The sequence below is a fragment of the Lepisma saccharinum genome, chromosome 22, assembly GCF_977018435.1.
Source record: "Lepisma saccharinum chromosome 22, izLepSacc3.1, whole genome shotgun sequence".
Taxonomy (NCBI): domain Eukaryota; kingdom Metazoa; phylum Arthropoda; class Insecta; order Zygentoma; family Lepismatidae; genus Lepisma; species Lepisma saccharinum.
In genome coordinates, this window is record NC_139250.1 from 37565010 (window position 1) to 37575936 (window position 10927).

Here is a 10927-nt window from a genome sequence, read left to right on the forward strand (position 1 = left end):
TCTCTACCTTCTTCAGACAGTTTTGCAGTAAAGTTTCAGACATTGTTACACTAAGCAGAATGACAACACACGAACTGAGATGCTCCACTGAGGCATTTGACTGTTCCCTTCTCTACCACTACAAAATCATACATCTCGCCCAAGTTACAGAAAAATGGTGTTGCTAACCATAGTAACAGAATTTACTGCAAGGAGTATCTTTCAATTTCTTCCCTTACTTCTATCCTACATGTTTCACATGAAAGAATCAAAAGGAAAATGCAACAAATGTAAATTTCATTGACTCAGGGGTTGAATTTACAGATCTGTAACGTATTTAAGAAATATTTATTAGGTATTCAAACCCTGAACTGTCAACACTGTGTGCGGTATGTGCTCCCTGTAAAGAGGGTGAGAGATCAGTTTGACATTTTCCAGATGGCAATGTCCCTTCCCTAGAGCTGACCGAAGCCTTGTCAAGGGAGCTAGTGTTTCCAGGAAATGACCATGCTGCACATTCCACCCTCCTTCCTTGACACTTTTGTTTTAGTTCGAAAGGTCCATTGGACTATGCATCTTGTAGAGCTAAAAATGGTTGATTTCTGTTAATGTTGAGGTATTGTCATTCTCTTCTTGATATACAAATCCATATTTACACCCCTCCCCCCTGCAGGAGGGTTGTTCCACCTTTTCTGCATGGGAGGGTGTTCATCAAAATTTGAGAGGGTGTTGGGGAGGTGTTAGGGGTTGTGTGGATAAATCACTGCTGCCAATACCACTATAATTCCAGTGTAAATATTAAAGACTAGTTACTGATTCATACTAACTTCTCACATCACCAGGCACGTACATATTGTTTTGAGGGGGAGGGGGTCCGAACTAAGTTACTCAGAAATAATAATTATACACATGTTTGTAATTAATACATTAATATATCAGTCTATTCATGATAACATGTAAGTTAATTTAATTATTATATAATTAGTTTTAAAATGCTGTAAAATTAGAGATATAACCATAAGTATTCATCATTTAGTTTATGTGTAGTTAAGACCGCTAAAATTTATAAGAAAACAACTGCCCTGGCAAGAAAATTAATGTAAAAAGAGCAATATTTATTGAACAACAGAAAATGATGAAAACATTTTACATCTAGTTGATGAAATGTAATGTTTCTAATTAGTATTTTGTGTATATTATTATAAGAAGTGATGTGCATAAATCTTCTTTGGTACTGTCATCCACGCCTATGGTCCCAATCTAATCTGGGCGAAAATAAATAATCCTTCATTGGTCAATGCCAGCAGTCAAACATCAGAACTACAGAATGGAATAGCACAAGAGAAAATTGATGAATCCACTTGCCACTTGAATGTAGATAAAACAAAGCTAATTTCACAGCAACCTTTATCCCTCTGTCCCAAAAGGTCTGCAATCACATGGCCCGGCATTAGTGCTGCTTTAAATTATGTTCAACATAAATGGGAGTTTGGTTCTGTGATGGGCAAATGAATAAATGAAATGGAATTAAAAATTCAATGAATACCCACTGATACTGATACTGCTGGTACCGGCCCATACATCGGCATCTCTGTGTATCAGCTCAGCCCTAGTTATTACATACTTGAAAAAATAAAAACACAATTTTTAGTACATTGGCATTAGAGGCAGGGAGGCTGTCATGCCTCTTTCTTGATAACATGATTAAGTGTTGTTGTCTTCATATTAGAAAAATAATAAAGATGCTGATCATGGTTATTTTTATTTATATAAATGATACTTTACATGTAATGTTTCAACCATGAATTTTAATGCTAACAGCCCTGCCTAACCCAACAATGAAAACATTAAGGTTTAATACCCTTTCATACATATGTCACATGGCATTTTAGCAGCAGCCCATATCGAAACTTCTTGTATTTTTAAACTTCATGTTGTGCAGAAAAAAGTACTTGTCACCTAAATGAAAATGAATGCACATAGAAATAACTTGATGTATGCCAGTTGCCAACAACTAAAGAATTCACACGTTCGCGTAACAGGCCACACCAGGTCAAATATTATGTGCATGCACAGTTTAGAACATGGTAAAAATAGCTCTAAAGCTAGCTTCATCACTTTACCATCTGGTAAAGCTAGTCATTCTGTGTGTGCCTATGTGTATATAGCACAAATAATTATGCTAGCTGTGGGTCTAGATGTCAGAGCCACATGGACATAGTTTTAATTCATTTATCAATTTTTTCTTTCTTTCAGACAACAACACAACTTGATTCAACAGATGTTGTATGCATGCAATGTGAGCATGAGATTCATGGCTTTGATGATTTCCTTCAAAAATATATTAATGCTGATATGATGTTGAAAGATACTGCCTCCATAAAGAGGATAAAATTCAATCAACGAGAGACAGAACAGGTAAATAATGCTAGTTTACAAAAATTTAAATTAGATCAAGTATGTGAGAATGTTGAGAGTTTCTGGGAAAAAAAGCACAAAATTTTAACACTTTGTCTGCGCATGGATGGACAGAATTTTTAGGTAACCCCAAAGATTATCACCATGATATGTGATTCACAGTGCTCTCATTCAAGAATGTTTTCTGAACAACCAATGGGCCAAATTGCACCAAATTTTTGGAAAATGTTCAAAAGTTTTTATTCTCCAGGCTCATATTAGGAAAATATTTTCAGAAATGTACATAAATAATAAAAAATATTTTTAAAAACTGTTACAGAAGATACTTTTGCTTTAAATTAATTTTGTACAAAAATGAGTAGCACAAGTGAAAGCAATAAACAGATGGCCAACACAGTTGACGGTGGATATCTACCAGTTTGACGTTTCTTGCATTGAGAAAACGAATCATAGACCGGACTTCACAGTCGGCGGGCTGATTGATTTTCTTGAACATTTCAAACCTTCATAAACCTACGAAGAAAAAGCATGACCTGCTTCCACGACTGCCTGTGGCCTACTAACGGATGAAGGACGTCAGCAAGAACTCACACGGTCACGACTGCAGCGCTACATCGGCAATATTTTCAAACGGTACTTACTTTACGAATATGCCTCGTATATTTATAGTCTACGAATATCGATACAGTGTGTTACTTAAATTTTAAATAAAACTGTCGTTGATATTATAAAATTGAATTGAATTGTACATTCACTGACCCTGGTACTAAAACAACAAATGAATGTGGGTTGTAGTTGTATCTTGTAGTTAGAGGTGGAGGTAAAACAAGCAAAGTGTATATGGTTACTGTTATGTGCACGTAAAATTGGAAGACTAATGGTTAGCATATTGACAGAGCTTCTTTTCTTACAGCTTAATGACACATTGTCACGAACGTATACTTACGATTTTTTACTTATTGATTTTCTCACTTCCAGCAAATATTAAAATGCTACTATTGATTTAGTATTCTAATATTGAAGTACATTGTTTATGGGTTCCAGTACTAACAATTGAAATTCTTGAGAGCTTCCACGGTGCTGTGAAGAACACTGCAATAGCCTCACAATACAGCAATTTTGTACATTCAGTGTTTTTCGTGAATCAGTGCATTTAGGTCTCTGATGATATTTTGTAGCAGCTTCCCCTTATTACATTCACTATGCACGACGAACGTTACATTTTTGCAATGGAATTGAAATAATATATTGGCAAAAATACTTGTATTTTGTGCCTGAAATGTTTCATTGCATTCGTGATAAGAGCTTTCAAAATGATTGATTTAATAGTTAATTGGTCTTAATGTAGGAATACCCATTATGTAAAATTCATATATCCACAACCCGAAATCTGGACACTTGGGCCGAAGTGCGTGCAAAGTGCTAAAACACCAGGTGTCATTGGTTCAAAACCAGACTAGAACATAGGGGTTCTTTGTGAGTGGCCATTCAACAATTTCATCTAATATCCATTCTTCATCATTGTCGAAATTATCCAAATGTAGCAGAAAACGACGAAAAATAACCAAATTAATCAGACAATCAACGGACACTCGGTTCTATGATCCAAATCCAGGTAGCTAGTTCTTGTTTACCCTGAACTTTACATTGTTGGCCATCCCTAGTATATATGTATTATATGCAAACCTTCCAGTGTAATCAAGGAGTCCCGAGGTCGATACCCGGTGGAGGCACATTGTGTTTCGAACCTCACTTTAAATTGTAAGCTAGCTATCCTTTCTGTGCATAAACCAAATTTTAAAAAACAAACAAAAGAAACGTATTATTTATATTTATAAAGTATGGTCCGTATCTACATTCATCATGGAAGAATCGACAATAGTATATTTTACACTAACAATAATAATGCCACAACCTGCCCCGTTATGGAAACGCTACTGCTTTAGAAATGTAATTCACGCTCGCAAAAATTTGAAGCATATTCTCGCATCACATCCCAACTTCATATTTTCATGGGTTCGGAACACACTTTACCAATTTCATTCTGCCATTTCCAGTCTACAATTTAAAAGCTACCCAGTTAGAAGTTCAAAAGACATGTTGCTTTCTGTTCACCTTCTAAACCACCCGCCATGTTCCAACCCTCTTTCTACAAGGTCGTTAGGCGACCGCGAGCACCTGCAGTGAGTTTGCCGGCCGGCAGCAGTGTTGCCCTGTCAAGAAAAGTGGAAAAATGCGAATAAAAATTAATTAATTAATTAATTTTCGGGACGTTGATGCAGAAAATGAAAATATCAATCAGAAGTTCTCTAGAAACATCCTTTCTTGGTGTTCAGTTAAAATTTCAAAATGTTCTGTACATTGATTCTTGAGATAATCGTGACCAAAGTTAACCCCATGAGCTTATATGGAAAATGTTCAAACATTTCCCCGGAGTAGGAGATCGCCTTAACCAACTACTCTTATCTCTCTCTCTCTCCTCAACACGCTCTTCTGTGTTTGCTAGACAGTGTGTGGCACTTTTAGTCGGTCACATGTTGTGACTTTACATTTCGAGAAGCCTGTTGATATATTCAGTAACTTTGTTCCAGTCGGTAATTTTGTGATTGTAACCTCCATTTCCAATTTTTTTTGCTGCATCTGTAATCATAGAAGAGCAGGACCACAAGCAAATAACCAATAAAGGTAAAATAGCATTCTTCCCCCATAAATTATAGTTTGTGGTTTTCAATATTTTTATATCCTTCGCGTATATGATTGTTGTAAAACTGTAAGCTGCTGCTTCAAAGACTTCCTTCAAACCAAAAGCTGAGTCGGGAAGACTGACATGATTTATTTCTGGATGATAGACATTGCTGCAAACTGTGATGAACTCCCACTTCTTACAGTTTCATTGTCGAAATGATAGGACATGTAATTACGAAGAACACGTGTGTTCATATCAGCGAATACCAATTTGCTTTTGTCATTCTGTTTATTTATGGCTACATAAGCATTGTGTGTGTAATGTAGTATGTAATGTTTATCATATTGAAAAATTAATCTATTTGTTTTTGAAGCCAATATACTTGTCTTTTACGTTTTCACAGAGTTTCACAAAACCGATCTTTAAATTAAATGAATGCATGAATAAATTTTTTCACGAGTGAAGCAGGAGTGAAGAATGTGTCATGAAATATATTAATTGATAGTTATCTATTTATCTGTAATCATTCGCCAAAAATAAATACGTAAATGACAGATCTATTATAACATCTACGAGGTTTGTCCAAAAAAAATCCGAAGTTTTTCAAAATAAATTTATTTACTTTGCACACAACCTGTTCGGTTTTATCAGCTTCAAAGTACACTACAGTTCCATTTAACCGAATCCCGATTAATGTAATTTCCGGATTAACTGAATCTCTCTCTCTCTCTCTCTCTCTCTCTCTCTCTCTCTCTCTCTCTATATATATATATATATATATATATATATATATATATATATATATATATATATATATATATATATAAAAGCTGTTACTCGTGAGTTACAATTTATTTTCACAATCTGAATTAAACTTTATTATGTTTTAGTCGTGCGCCTTTATGTACAAGACCCTGCCCCTGTGGCAGAGTGGTTAGCACATCACACTACGACGCTGCGGTCCCGGGTTCGAATCCTGGCCTGGGCATGGATATTTGTGAGTGTCCATTCATCATATCATCACTCATCCCCATCTTTGCAAATTAGCCAAAAGTGGCACAGAAAGTGAAGTAAAATAATGCAAATCAAATAAAAAAAAATGTAACAGAGCCTTAATGTTACTGTAATTCATGTTCTTGGATTAAATGACTATGTATTATTGTAAGCTTTTTGTTTATGCCTACACGCTGAAATACATATGTACTGTATATGAAAATACTGTATTGTATATGAAAATACTGTACTGTATATCAAAATACTGTACATAATAATATGTACGTACTGTATATCAAAATACCTTTATTCCGGTTTAACCAAATTTTCGTTCAACCGAAGCACCATCGGTCCCATCAAATTTGGTTAAAAGGGACTGTAGTGTACCGTATCGTACCCAAGGTATTGGGTAAGATGTATAAATTCTTAGCATAGTAGGAAACAGAGATAGGAATGCTGAATAAGTAATCAGGCAAAGGTCAGGTGATTGACTTGGAAGGCGTATGTGGCATGAGTGTTGGAATTGTCGGGAGGTGTGATCAGTTGGTGAGAATACGAGAGAGAGTAAGCTGTGCGGATTGTGAGAGAGAAGCAAAGTGGAGAACGATTATTGGACGATGGTGTGTGATTGGATCGATGTCTGACAGGGAGGTCAGACAAGTGACATTTCAGAGGACAAGTGTAGGAACAATCTTCATCTATTTGTAAGGCAAGTAATATCCTTTTCTAAACCAATCCATATCGGTTCAGTCATGGAGAGTATAAAACCCATATTTAACCTAAGTTAATTTATATCGCCATTCCTTTAAATGTAACCTCTTGCATTTATCACATTTACGCCAAGCGAGTGATAACCATCTGAGAGATGAATGAGCAATAACTACATCACCCAATTCAATCTAGAGGTTCTTGGTTCGATCTCAAATGCAGCATGGGAGTTGCGTTACGTGGTGGACGTGCTTTGGGCTTCTCATCCATTTTTCGCAAATGCGATGAGAAAACATTGCAGTACGTGAAATACTGCGATTTTCATCTATTTCATTCCAAAATATGATGAAAATAATAGAGCCTTCTAGCTTTGCAAATTACGTACGTGGGATATAGCACCGGAATTTTTATTTGTTAGCACTTCACGTTGTGCTAATAATCATTTATTACCAAATATCAAGAAAAGAAAGCAAAAGGTAGACCAAGCAATATGCTACACGGTAAGATGCAAATAAATAAGAGTAGAGTTTCAACTAAGTTATTCGGCGATTGGGTTGTGGAAAAAGGAGAATTAACATTAGGATGTTGCATAAAGGTTGGTTAACTATTTCAAAGATGTGTTCGGTACTGTTGTCACTCTGTTACGCAATTGTTGAACCTAACTTATCAAATTTCCAGGAGAGTAAACAATTGAATTGCTAATAATGTCCTGTCAAAGCCACGGGGGGATGAGAAATGAAATTAAGAAACTTAGTGCTAATTTTACGCTAATCAAGCATTTTTCCTGCGCATAGGCTAATCATAGAATCATGGCGCAATCTAGATTTATCCACCCGACACCTTGATAATCCAAAAACACAAGGAACATCACTTTGACACTGGAGCGACTTTGGCATGCCTTTTTTGGTCTCGGCGATGATTTGCCCACCCATTGTGATGATTGTGCTTTGCTTTCGACATCATAGCCATAGACCCATGTCTCATCGCTCGTTATGATGTTCTTCATACACTCTTCCCCATATGCTTCTTGTAACATTTTAAGCGTTTCTGTAAATGTGTTACCCAATTTGAAACAAAATCTGACGCACATGTGTTGCTCTTCAAGTATCCTAATTTTCTGTGTACCAACGTAACTTCAACGGCTCACATTATGAAAACTAAACACTGTATTCTGGTAAACTCAATGGCATAATACTTCTAAACAGTGACGTATCTTGGAATGTCATAAAGGGAATGCTGTACACAAATTTTTTAAAACATATATATAATGGAATGAGGGACAACATTATACATATTCAATAGTTGACGATTTGCACATTAACATTACTAAATATTGCATAACGTATAAAGTAATGAAATATGGATAATAAAGTTCAAAACTCACCAGGTTTGATGTCTGATGTGGAAGTCTTCATAAAATTATAAAATCACTTGATATTTATAAAAAGTTTATATATTACATTGGAGATTCACAATTTAGGTTTGTTTGGCTTATGCAAATAACATTGTAGTAGAGGCCTAAATTACAATAAGATATTCAGGAACAAAAGACCAGACTTAATTAAAATAATTTAAATGTAAATTCTGCTCTTCTGTTTTGAGTGGTAAATTCCCTTATAACATCTTGAAATGAGGGCAATGCTTTAATTTTCAGAAGCAGCTCTCTTTCAATGGATAATATACCAAGCGCTCTTAATCTTCCTTGTGATTGGGTTGCTCTAATGTAATTATTAATTATTCTTAATGCTGAAAAAGATCGTTACACTGATGCAGTTGAAACTGGTATTGACAAAATGAGTGTAGCCAACTTGTAAGTTTTACTCATAATGTTATGAATATTGTACGTGTTCATATATGGCACTAGTTCATGTACAGGTTTATATTCAAACTCGGGGGAAGAATACAGAGCAATCAACTCATTCTTTAGCTTTACAAAGTCAAATAATAATCCTGTATCACACCCTGTGTGTTATTTTCAATCATTTTTTTTAAAAAAAATCGGGAAAATACTGCACTAAGCCATGTGGAACTTTGAAAGAGGCCCAGAAATAAAAATAAACCAAACTTTAAACTAAATGTGCATTTCACTGTACCTCCAAGGAAAAATATAAATTGCTGCCACCTCTTTGTTCAATGAAACAACAAGCATACTCTTCTCTGTAGCTGTCACCTCACAGCATGCAGCCAACGTGATATTCAGGCATTGTGAAGGGGAAGAAGCGGAAAGGGGAGCGAAGAAGCACGGGAGCAGCGCTTGCCCACGTTAAAATCTTCCTTCGCTGATGCGGTACATCGGACAGCTTGCTCTGCGACGACATTAATGAGCATTTGTACATTCTAATTTCTTCATATAGGAGAAGTATTTATTTTACACGAGAGAGCTCAACTAAACTTATATTACATTTCTTGGATCTGAAGTGAAAGAAAGTAATAATTATTTCCCCACAATTGACACATGCACCCAGAATACGCCTCTGTTTCTAAAGGATCCCTCAACGTGGCGCTAGTAAGTTAACAAACGTGGGTTGTTTCATTGCTGGGCAAATTTAAAAGTTCGGTTTCTTTCTGGACAAACCCTGTATAAGGTTTCGACTTTTTGGTGCTGCAACTTTTTTCATACATGAGGTTTGCTATACTGCCCCATCTTGTTGTCACATCGTGCAGATTTGGACTTTGAAATTTTCGAGGGTGGGCAGGTTTTTTGCTCATGGGTGTATATAATGTTGGTGATAATCAAACAAATTTTTATGCAGAGTACCAATAGTCTCTCTCCATTGTTATTTATCACTTCTTCTCCATGCTTTTCCATTACTTTTCCCCAGCATTCTGTTTTATTTTCCACTCTGGCATGCATATGTCTTAGGATAAGAACTTCTTTATCTATGTCTTCAATAGTTCTTTGTAGTATTTCATAAAACTGATCTTTGTTGTTTGAAGTTTCATCCTTGTTAAGGGCATATACACTATCAATAAAGTTAATTCTTCTTTCTGCTCTAAATTGTCTACTGCCATTATTCTCTCATTTATAAATTTTCATCCCTTGATATTTTCTTTCTTGTTTTGGTACTCCAGTATAGAATAGTAGAATGTTATCATCAAGTTCTTCAATTCCATTACCTTTCGTCTTTGTTTCTGTAACTGCAAGGTATTTCACTTTTGTTTCCTTTAGCTCTCTTAGTAAATTCACATTATTTCCCATTTAGACCCCTTACATTCCTTGTTCCAACATTCACTGATCCATATCCTTGTCAATTCATCGTAATCATGATCTGTCCGGTTTGCTGTCTTGTTCTTCTTATAGCATTGTAGGTTCAAATGTGCAGGGGATTGGCCTACAGCATTCTAGCCCAGTGGAGGGGCTGCCTTCTGTCTGCCTCTGGGCTTGCAGTGAGCATAACTTTTGTGCCCTATATGTTTTACGGGTAGAGGTCATGTCTCTCACTCCAACCCTCCTCCTTTCTCATCAGAGCTTGGGCCCGGCAATGGTCGGTTTTTTACTCCATGCAACATTTTTTTTTTATTGTTGAAAATTTCAGGGTCGATCCATACCAAATTGTCCAGCGCTGGTTGTTCGACCATCTTTAAAATAAATCATTTTTGTGTTGTAACTCATATGCAAGGATAGTTCAAAACAAGCATTATTTTTCTAAAACTTCACTGTCTTTGAAAATGGTGGCTAATCTTGTTTAATGACCTGCAGCATTTTTGGCCTTTGCTGACAATTGCAATAATAATGATAACTCATCAAATAAAAATTATAGAAATGTTTTCAGTACATTTCAAGGTACATTTTATGTTCTGCACATTCTTTCTAATTCAAGTGGTTAAAATTTAGAGCCAAAAATGATGTTCAATTTCGATTCATTTTTTTTAGTAGAAGCAGAAGAGATTTCTGCCATATGTTTTGTAGGCACTGATAGATCATAGTCTTCAAAATTCATCAAAGAATGAATAGTGATGCATGTCTGTCACCAGCAATGGACTAGGAAGTTTCAAAATGGCATTTCTTCTGTGACACTCTCTCTTCAACCAGGTCAAGGATATTGCATAGTGGCGCCAGAGGCCATTGTAGCAGTTGAAGCCAAAGTGAAAGAAAATTGGCATGTGACTGTGGATGAAATAGCTGCCTGTATGAATCAGCAT